Source organism: Mastomys coucha, unplaced genomic scaffold, assembly GCF_008632895.1.
Source record: "Mastomys coucha isolate ucsf_1 unplaced genomic scaffold, UCSF_Mcou_1 pScaffold8, whole genome shotgun sequence".
Lineage (NCBI taxonomy): Eukaryota > Metazoa > Chordata > Mammalia > Rodentia > Muridae > Mastomys > Mastomys coucha.
The window spans coordinates 58,197,504-58,207,676 of NW_022196914.1; the positions used below are offsets into that span (position 1 = coordinate 58,197,504).

At 44.3% G+C, this 10,173-nt stretch overlaps 1 long non-coding RNA gene across 1 annotated transcript in view; it reads left to right on the forward strand.

The window, feature by feature from the left end:
* The first annotated feature begins 3,515 nt into the window (after window positions 1-3,515).
* Window positions 3,516-10,173, forward strand: part of LOC116083568 — a 7,149-nt gene continuing 491 nt past the window's right edge. The window contains exons 1-2 of the long non-coding RNA XR_004115775.1: window positions 3,516-3,735; window positions 5,395-5,460. This is a non-coding gene — a long non-coding RNA (uncharacterized LOC116083568). The remainder of the gene's footprint in view (window positions 3,736-5,394; window positions 5,461-10,173) is intronic.

Below are 10,173 nucleotides of genomic sequence, written 5' to 3' on the forward strand. Positions count from 1 at the left end.
GCCTCTGATACTTAGCCTGCTCTGACATGCTGGCTATCCACCATTCCTGGAGGGTTGGCAGATGGGCATGCCCACATGGGTGGCTATCTCTTAATCTGACCCTTGAGTGGTTCAAAGTTAAGGGAAGCCCTCCGCCCTCCTGCCAGTGCAAAGGAGCAGACAAGAGACTCTTTGTGGAGTTCTACTTGCCACTGTTGCTGGCCTGACTGTGTGGGAGAGGATGTCACTCATGGGTTACAGGGAAGTCACACTGTCTGTGGGTAGCTAGAAGGTGTACAGGGTCACTCCAGTTTGTTGTCTGTCTTTGGCAATGCACAACTTCTCTGAAAGGAGCTGTCAAGGCAAAGAGCAAACCCAGAGGACACCGAGAACACGACTAATGGGATACCATCGCAAAGCTGCGTTGTTACTACAAATCTCAATGCTTCCTGAGGTTAGAGTCTTAGATGCTTCTGTCATTGCCCTAATGCTTTACTCTGCATGCTTGATTTAATGACACCCACTAGTCCTTGTTATTCCTTGACCTGGGAATCTTGAGATCCCCTTTCTTTCATTTCCTTCTTTCTTTACACACATTGTTCAAAACACCAGCCCTCCAGTAGGCAGTGACACTGTTTGAGAAGGATTAGGAGGCATGGCCTTTGTTGGAATAGGTGTGGCCTTTTTGGAGGATTGGAAGAAATTTATCTCTGGGTATGGGTTTTGAAGTTTTAAAACCTTTGCTAAGGTCAGTATCCCCCTCCCTCATGCACCCCTCTGTCTGTCTGTCTCTGTCCCTCTGCCTGTGTATCAAGTTATAGCTCTCAAATTACTTCTCCAGCACCATGCCTGTCACCATGTTCCCCCACCATGATGATAATGGACTAAACCTCTGAACTGTAAGCCAGCCTACAATTCTAAGGGTTGCCTTGGTGATGGTGTCTCTTCACAGCAAGAGTGACTAAGATACTTCCTTCTCTACACCATGATTCCAGAAGTCAGGGAGGTCAAATATGTTATTTTTAATTTCTTTGTGCTCAAGATGAAACCAAGAGCCTCATACATGCCAAACCTGCATTCTACTATGGGCTGTGCTTCCATCTCTCACACAATTTTTATTTGCTCTCATTTTTACATCTTTGATAACTCAATCATTAGCATTCAACTTGGAAGGGAGGAAATAAAGAAAAGAATTGGGCCCTAAATCTTACCTTAAAGGATAGATGATAAGATATGGTTTTCAATTAGAAGAATCTCTGGCCAAAAACTCACTAGCTCTAGGAAATGAGTTACCAACAGATCGGAACAAGATAATCCTGAGAGAAATAAAAAGCAATAGCAAGAGTAGTTAATAATTATTGAATAGTTATTTTGCACCAAGTACTCTTGAATTCCTTTGCATACATTCACATTTAATGAAAAGAACTGTGAAGTTGATGTGATTTGTGTCCACATTTTGTAGCAGAGGTGACCAGAACGTAGAAAGCTGCCCAGGGGCCATGTGGTATTGTTAATAGGTGAAAACAGGGAGTCTGGCTTGAGAGCCTGTGCTCCTAACTAGTTAACTCCCCCACCAGTGGATGGAAGGTTCATGGAAACCTTAAAAATCAATTTTGTTGGAATAGTTAGAAGCTAAGTGTTTGGAAATGGAGAACCAGGCATTTCAGCTAGAGGATAGAAGTAGTTTTTAGATGGATGCCAAAACTGCCCTGGTCCTGAGACCTGGGACTGCTTGCTTCTCTGTAGGACTTGCTGTAGCTAAATGTTGGATGCAGTCTCCATTTGATAAGGAACAAATACCAAGGATAACTAAGTAACATTAATCTTGCCTTACATATGGGTTTCCTAGTCCTCCCTCTCTTCCTTTTTTTCTCTCTACCCTCCCCACTTCAATCCTTTTTCCTCCCTTCCTTCCTGGTGCTCAGCAGCAAGATGTTCCAGTCTGGGATGATCTGAAGAAAGGGTGAAAAAGAATAGTGTATTCTGGGAGTGCAGGCACCGCCGCTGCTTTGGATTTGCTTCCAGCGGAAATCCCCATGCAGATCATATCTTCCACGTGTCTGCTCAAACACTAAGATAAATGTCACGAGACAGGAGCAAAGGAGAGGCTTCTAAAACACCAAGATGCTTGAAAGCAGAGAACACTGTAGGGCCTAGCCAAGACTTTTATCTCTCCGATTCATTTCTCTAGGGAGTCTTAACTGTTCCAGATTCAATATCACCCTTGGGTGACTGGGAAGCAGCAACTGGTAAAATTATTTTCATTGTCTGTGTGGAATCCCTGGTGTACCAGGAGGCCAGTGCCTCAAGAGAAGACCCACAAATGACTGTCACAAACTTTGGGGGCCACAAGGAAGCAGTGTGTGCACACTGGCCTGGAAAAACAGCACGCCAGGATCACAGGTGTATTTTACAAGCTTTTAGTTGATTCCTCATAAGGGCGAAGTCTAATTGCATCTCAGATATCAAAGTTGTGCTGCACAGAGTCCACTGTAGCCCTTAAAAAAATTTATGTTCTGTTTACCAGGGCCGGCAGGTTCAGAGCCACGGTCACCGGCTGCCTAATTATTCTTGCGTGGTTCCCTTGCCTTACCCTTCCATTTGCTGCAGTCAAGAATTATGACCCTGATCATTCCAGGCTGTTTCTTGAACATAACTGGAAATATTACACAGTGTGGCCACCTCCCTTCTGGGACTGGAATATGAGATATTGTGTAAGCTTGCCTTACATCCTTCAAAGCACATGGGGGTGGGGACTTTCTCCTGACAAATCCCACACTCTGTCCCCTTGAGTGTACCAACCCCTTCTTCCAAGTCTGAATTCTCTTCCCACACTCAGAATGATATTGAAAACACAGACCCAGTAGGCATACTGGCTCTTAAAACCTAGCACTCAGAAGACTGTAGGCAAGAAGAACATGAGTTCAAGGTCAGCCTGAGCAATATATTAAGAACCTATCATAAAAAGAAGAAAGACAAGAAGCAATAGAAGAGGACGAGAGAAAGAGGAAGAAGAGGAGGAGGAGGAGGAGGAGGAGGAGGAGGAGGAGGAGGAGCAAGAGAAAAGAAAACCTGACCTAGTATGAGCGGTGCTCCTTTGCAGAGTCTCTTGAGTTTTCAAAGACATATTCATACAGACACAGATTTGACTGGTCCTCAAGCCATTGCTTCATACCAGTGCCTCTCATCCTTCCTAAGACAGAGACCCTTTAATACAGTTCCTCATGAGGTGGTAATCCCCAACTATACAATTATTTTTGTTGCTATTTCATAACTGTGATTCTGATACTGTTATGGATCATAATGTAAATATTTGAAATGCAGATGGTCTTAAGTGACCTCTGTGAGAGGGTCATTCAACCCCCATGGGGGTTGTGACCCACAGGTTGAGAACTGCCGCTTTATACCAATCTGCAGGCAGAAATGTATCTACAAACTAACCAATAGTAATATTCTGAGTTCTCACAAGGCATATCTCTTGCAAAGTACAGTATGTTTTTCTATTTCAATAGCCAGGGACAAATGGTCTAGGTGGGTCTTGGAGTGCTGTCTTGGAACAGCTCACCAGAGCCTCAGTGTGGGCTGGAGGACACATTCATCTGCCCAGGCTCAAGGCCTTGTCTTACACTTGGCTCATTTATCGTTTCAAGAGATTTGCATCATGGAGGTCAAAAGGAGCAAGCCGGGCCAGGCCTCACCTCAGCACCAGGCAAAGTTTCTGTCAACACCGGATGCAGGAATCATCAGCCCAGCCAGGTAAGAGGCCAAGGGAAACCTCGGCCATGTCTGAAATACTTTGCATTTTTCCTCCTCTTTTTGCAGATGAACAGTGGTGAGAGATGAATTCTGCCTTCTGAATGTTACTCCCTGGTCCATGCGCCAGCATTCCAGGAAACTGAGGAGTAGGTTTGGCTCTTACCACATTTTAGGGTTTTTGTTTTTGTTTTCCTCTTCTGCCCCAGCTCATTATAAAATTCGCTGTCTTTATTTCTTCATTTACTTGTAAGTTATGCAAATGTCCTAAATGTATCAACACTATTCTGTGGGATAGGCAAGAGGAAAACTCCGCGCTCGGCTCAGAACAGTAAGCTGCCTTTGGGTTTTGCCACCATAGTGTGCTCAGAGTCACACGGGCGCCCAGATTCACCAGCGTAAAAATGACAGCTGACATTCACCTAAGCGTCTGCTTTGCAAAGACCCTAAAAACTAGATGGTAAATCTTCTCGTGTGTCACCACGGGATTTAGACCCATCTTTCTACTTTCTGTTGATGCAGTCCGTTGGGTAAATAGAATTGCCTACGCCAATTTTCCTTCCCTTCATCAGTCTTCTTTAAGGGAGCCGGTGCTGGCTCCCTGTTGTGGATTACTCCGTGAGAGAGCTTCCAAAAGAGTCTGTTCTATTTTTTTTTGCTTTTGACACAAGAATGAGTGCCGTTTGTTTTCCTGTTTAAGAATATCTTCCACAGTCTGAGCCCCACCTGAGATCTTCCCTGGGAAACTTTTCCCCAGGTGTCTTGGGCCATGAGGGAGAGGGAGTCGAGTGGAGGAGGGAGCACGGGCCTTTATAGAAAAGTGGAGAAAACTTACCGCACAGTTAATTAGAAAGTGCCATGAAGCAAGTCCGAGCTTTATAGCTTTCCTAGAATTGATGACGGCTTCTAACTGGGCCTGCTCGCTCCCATGCAGGTGTGTGCAACCTCCAGGCCCATATGGTTTTTGGCTGCCCTGGGCCTCATTCTTTGTTTAGCCCAGGATCCTGTAACTGAATATCGTTTAATAACTTTTTGTAATAATGTAGCTTGGATCAGCTTCTAGGTCCAACCAACCCCTGCTTCCTAGAGACTCCTGCTGTCCTCCTGGCACAGCTGCAGGGAGACACAACCCATTGGTTGCCCCTAGGGCAATAGCCGAGTCCTAGGCTTACAAAGAGCCAGCTGCAGGTTCAAAGAGGGAGGAGGCCAGGGCACAACCCTTACTCTCTACAAGTAATTTGTTTCACTTAGGACCTGCCAGGAGGGCTGGGGTCCTGTGACTTGAAAAAAAAAAGTCAGAGCTTTTTTTACTCAAAATATATTTTATGGTAATGCATAACATGCAAGCCCTAGCATACACAATCTGATTTATAGGCACCCTTGAGAGGCCCAGGCCATTGGGAAGCCTGAGAATGGCAGGGCCAGCCTTGTTACCAAAGAAATTCTCTCCTCTCTCCATTTGTTGTGGTTTATCCTCCTTTTCTTCCCTACACCCCATCACCCCATCTGCTGCACCTCCTAACTAGAGCATCATCCTGGGAAAAGTCCTTTGTGGCTGAGCTTCGGACTCAGCAGAATTCCTGGTCTTACTCAGGCAGTGAGGCAAGCCTGGAGTTCCAGAGAGGAACTCATTTGATTCTCTTGAGTCTGTCTGAATTTCAGAATGTCCAAAGAGCTTTGGAAAGATGCCGGTACCTGGTCTCACTGTACTAAATGGAAAGTGTTCAGGTGAGTGTCCTTGGCTGAACAAATGATTCTCCTTGGGAACTCCCTTCAAGTAAGGTGCAGCCATAGCCACTTGATGTGCTTTATGTCCTTCCCTCTGCCATTCTCAGGAGTGGGAGTGGGGGTTGCTTGAGCCTATAGTGTATCCTTCATGCCACAAAACACAAAAGCAAGCAATAGGAGGGAGGGAGGCATGAAACTGCACTTTGGTAGTCACCTAGGACTCTAGAAATAGACACAGAATCAAGAAACAAATGGACAAATGTGTTCCACCCTTCAAGTCCTGAACAGGGAGCAGAGGGTCAGACATATCTGCAAATGTCCCAGGAAGCCCTTACCCATAGAAGGATCCTGTCATTCAGCTGGACCAAGGCAGACTCCATGACTCTTTAGGGCTGGAGGTAGAAGAACAGAGCCAGGAAGGGGCTTCAGCTTTCTCGTGTTTACTCCCACAGTGTTTTCATTTCTAACACTGATCGTGCACAACAGTGGCAGCTATACAAACATTTATTTACACATGACAACCGAAGAATCATGCTATCGATTCCACTTGTATTATCTCACCAAATCTGAAAATAAAAGAGATAATTGATGGGTATTGATGTGTTTTATAAAACCAAGAATATGTTCTATAGGGTACGGTATAGTGTGGTGGGAGGAGGTAGCGGGCCCATGCTGAGACATCCCTCCCTCTGAGGTATCAGCCATAGAACAGGTCTAGTATAGAATAGAGTTTGTTTGGAGGCATGAGAGTAGAGGTAGAGAAAGAGAGAAAGAAAGAGGAGAGACAGAGACAGAGAGCAACAGAGAGACAGAGAAGAGAAGCTGGCCAGGAACATGTGGAGAGGGAGGGGTAGGGAGGGGAAAGAGAGAAGTAGGTCAGAAAGAGAAAAGGGGCAGAGGGGCAGAGGGAGTCAGACATTGAGGGAAAGGCCAAACAGTCCCTTTTATAGCAATCCAGGCCTACCTGGCTGTTGCTAGGTAACTGTTGGGTGGACCGTACAAGGAATGCCAATATCCCTTCATTTTGGTCTAATTTAAAAAAGGAGAAATTAGAAAGAGGTGGTGGTGAAGCAGGAATAGGGTCATCGTGCTCTTCAGCTACTGCCTGCTGACGTTGAGGTGATATGTCTCTGGAAAACCAAGGAAAATGAGGATGGGGATGATAGTTCTGTCTTAGGAGAGTTTCCTTGCTGTCCAAGGTCTGTGGAACCCCCTTTAGGTAGGAAGATGCAGGTCCAGCAGAAGTGTCTGTGTCTGTGAAAGGAGGGTGGAACATCTGTGGGTTCTTCTCTGGAGATGTCCTGGATATAGATTTTTAGTAAATGGTTGGACTTGGCAAGATGCTGAAACAAACACACACACACACACACACATACACACACACACACACATGAAATAAAGTTAAGTAGGTTCGGGAAAAAAACTTTTCTTAGGTGTACATTTGAATCTCTTAGGTCTTGGTGCTTGAGGTGAAGGGAGTGAGTCCCCAACCCAGGGAACAGGAGACAAATCCCACCCTCTGGAATAGGTAACAGGTAGAAACTTAGGCCACTAATTGGCAGGTGTATTTATCTGGATGGAATCTATTTGGTCCATAAGCGGTAGATCTGAGTAGGTTTCCTGGAGCCTATAAGCTTACAAAAGGGATAAATTTGTTAACAGCATGTTTCCTAAGGTGAGCTTAGGGGAGACAAAAACCTTTTGGGGAGCTGAAGGAACAAGGGCTTTTTCTTTTTGTCTAGGAGACGGAATATACATAAATTTAGGATAATGAGAAGGATCTTTAAATTTATATTTAAAAGATAATTAAAGGAAACTTGAAAATTTGATAGTTGATCATATACTTCAGCATAAGAAACACCTAAAGTCTGTAGTTAAGAGACAACCAAAGGAAGCTTAAATTTGTAACTATGATAGCTGATAGTGTAGATTTAGGGTTAGAAGCTCTTTAAGTCTATAGTTAGGAGACAATCAAAGGAAACTTACATTTTGAACTTGTGATTATACAGTTAGATCATATAGTGGAATGTCTTATTAGAGTTAGGCTAATTTATAAGAACTATATTGGTTAATGTTAGGACAGTGGCATAACAAGAGGAGGAAATCTGAAGCATTTAGTCACTGGAAGTTGAGTTTAAATGAGGAAGTAACTGAAGGTTACATCTGTGAAAGTTTACATCTGAATTTGTGTATCTTTTATTGTGAAGCTTATAAGCAAGGCAAACCTATCTTTTTGATAAGGGGTATGGCAGTCTTAGCTAGTTAAAAATTGACCAATGAGCTAATATGGTGGTGGACTACCTTGGGGTAAGGAGCTAGTTTTCTGTTCTTTAGCTGTTAATCTGCAGTTAGCTTAGCTATCAATGTAACCAGAAATCTGGGAAGAGTAAATTATAATCTAGAGGTCATATATTAATTAAAATGACATAAGTTATAGTCCACTATGTAAACAGTTCTCCCAGGTCCCTGTGGTCTCCATCACAACTCGGGCAGAGTCAGTCTGGCCATCAGGCCCAGATGAGAAGCTTTTCCTGTGAACTTGGAATGTGGAGAAATGACTCACCTCTTCTTAGGCAATATGAGACATTTAATTCTCTGGGTATCATCTGTTTGTCCACAGTGTAGGCTGAGCCCTGGCTGTAAGCAAGGCGATGGGGCAGTGTTTCTCAGTGTTTGTCGTACCACAATCCAGGTAGTCTTTTGTCACTGGGACCATATTTGTTTAGAGATCTGGGAGGCAGGGGTATCACTGTAAGATTTGGGAGTCTCTGTCATAATAAACTTAAACATTTAAAAAGCAGATTCTTTGATAAGATTGAGAATTAATATCTATTAAGCATATCTGAATTAGGCAATCTGTGTTTATATCTAGCAAACAAAGAGGTTACATTGTAACTTAATGACAGTAGCAAAAACCAGAGTAAACATATCTTTAAAGCAGTGATCTTTAACCTTTTTACTGTTGTAAAACTTTAAATTAATATTAAAATAATTTACCAAGCCAGGATAGAAACCATATGAAAACTTTATCTTAATTGAAAAGTGTCTTTGGAGACATTTTAAGTCAGGCTGTTTTCCTAAAGTGGGCAGTAAAGTGGAGACTGCCCATAACAAAGATGGCAGATAGTCATGAGCCTGCCTTCAATCAAGATGGCACTGAAGCTGTGGCCAGGCATGTGACCACTCTTAGCTAAGATGGCACTGAAGTCATAGCTCTACCTGTGGAGGAAAGTCATTTGGTGTATATCTTAGAAGGGAATGGCATTTCTGTAGAAGCATGGGACAAATAAAGCAGAGACAAATAAAGAGACAAATAGACATGTTTTGTCTGGCAGACAGGGCATTCTATACATTTGAGGAGATCGCTCCCTGTCACCACAGGCAGCTTCTGACTCTGTGTGGGTCGGGGCAGAGAAATGGCAGATCTGAGTGGTGCACAGCACGGCTTGGCTGCTCCTTCTCCCGCAACAGGTAGATTAGAATTGGTGTAGACCAGAATGGAAAAACCTAGAGATAAAAATTTCCCAGGAAGTAGAACTTTAAGACTGCTTGCTGTAGCATACAGTGTCAGCAGTGGCAGCAGGTGGGGGCAGCAGGAGCTCAGTGAGTTAGGTCCAAAACAAGATCTGGAGAGGGCTGTTAAGGGTGGGAGGGGTGGGGAGCCAGTAGCAGAGAGCTACTGGGAGCAAAGGTGGGGAAAGCCTCCATAGAAAACCTTCCATTTTTCAGATAGCTGGTGAGAGTTGTGAAAGTTTTTTTTTTTTTTCCAAAGCACCATTAAGCGACCATTTAGAGTTATTATCTAGTGGATATTGGGACCAAATTTAGGGTGTGAATTTGGAAGCCTTTAATACCAGGAGGCGTCCCAGTAGGAAGCCTGGGAGTAGGAAGGAAGACGTTCCCTTTGAACGAGAGTAAAAGTTATCAATTATCCCTACCAGTGTCTTGAGGATAAATATGATAACTAGGAATAGTGGCAGCTGGGCTAGATCACTAGGTCGTCATGAGGTGAACTAGGGGTTGAGCCTGGGACCAGGGCATGAGCAGCAGGAGAATGGTTTACCTGGGCCTAGGATTTACCAGTAGCTCGAGAAAGAAACTGTCTTGAGAAGAGAAAGAGATCTCACCCAAGGAAAGAGGTTCTTAGATGAAGAGTCATTGAGGAGGGATGGTCATGACTGTGAATATCTTTGTCCCCAAGTACACCAGAGAGTGGCTATGAGCTAAACATTCTTCCCTTGGGACTAGAGGTCGTTTAAGCTGACGTGTGCGCGTGTGCATGTGCGTGTTCGTGCGTGTGTGCATGTGTGTGGGGGGGTGGGGTGGGGTGGGGTGGGAGCTTACCAGTTCACTGGTGTTTGGATGGATAGGTCTAGCAATCCAGTGGCTGGAAAGTGCTTGTGGCAGTGGTGAGAAATGTTAACCTGCAAGTCTGTAAATCTGAGTCATGCCACCAAATGAAGTGTTTTATAAAACAAAGAATATGTTTTGTAGAGTGTGGTATGGTGTGGTGGGTGGGGGTACCTCAGCAGGACCATGCTGAGGCATCCTACCCCCAGGTACCTAGACCTAATGGGTATACTAGATTCAATGGGTCTAGTAGAGAATGGAGTTTATTTGGGGGCATGGGAAATGGAATTGAGAAGGAAGTAAAAGCAGAGAGAGAGAGAGAGAGAGAGAGAGAGAGAGAGAGAGAGAGAGAGAGAGAGAGAG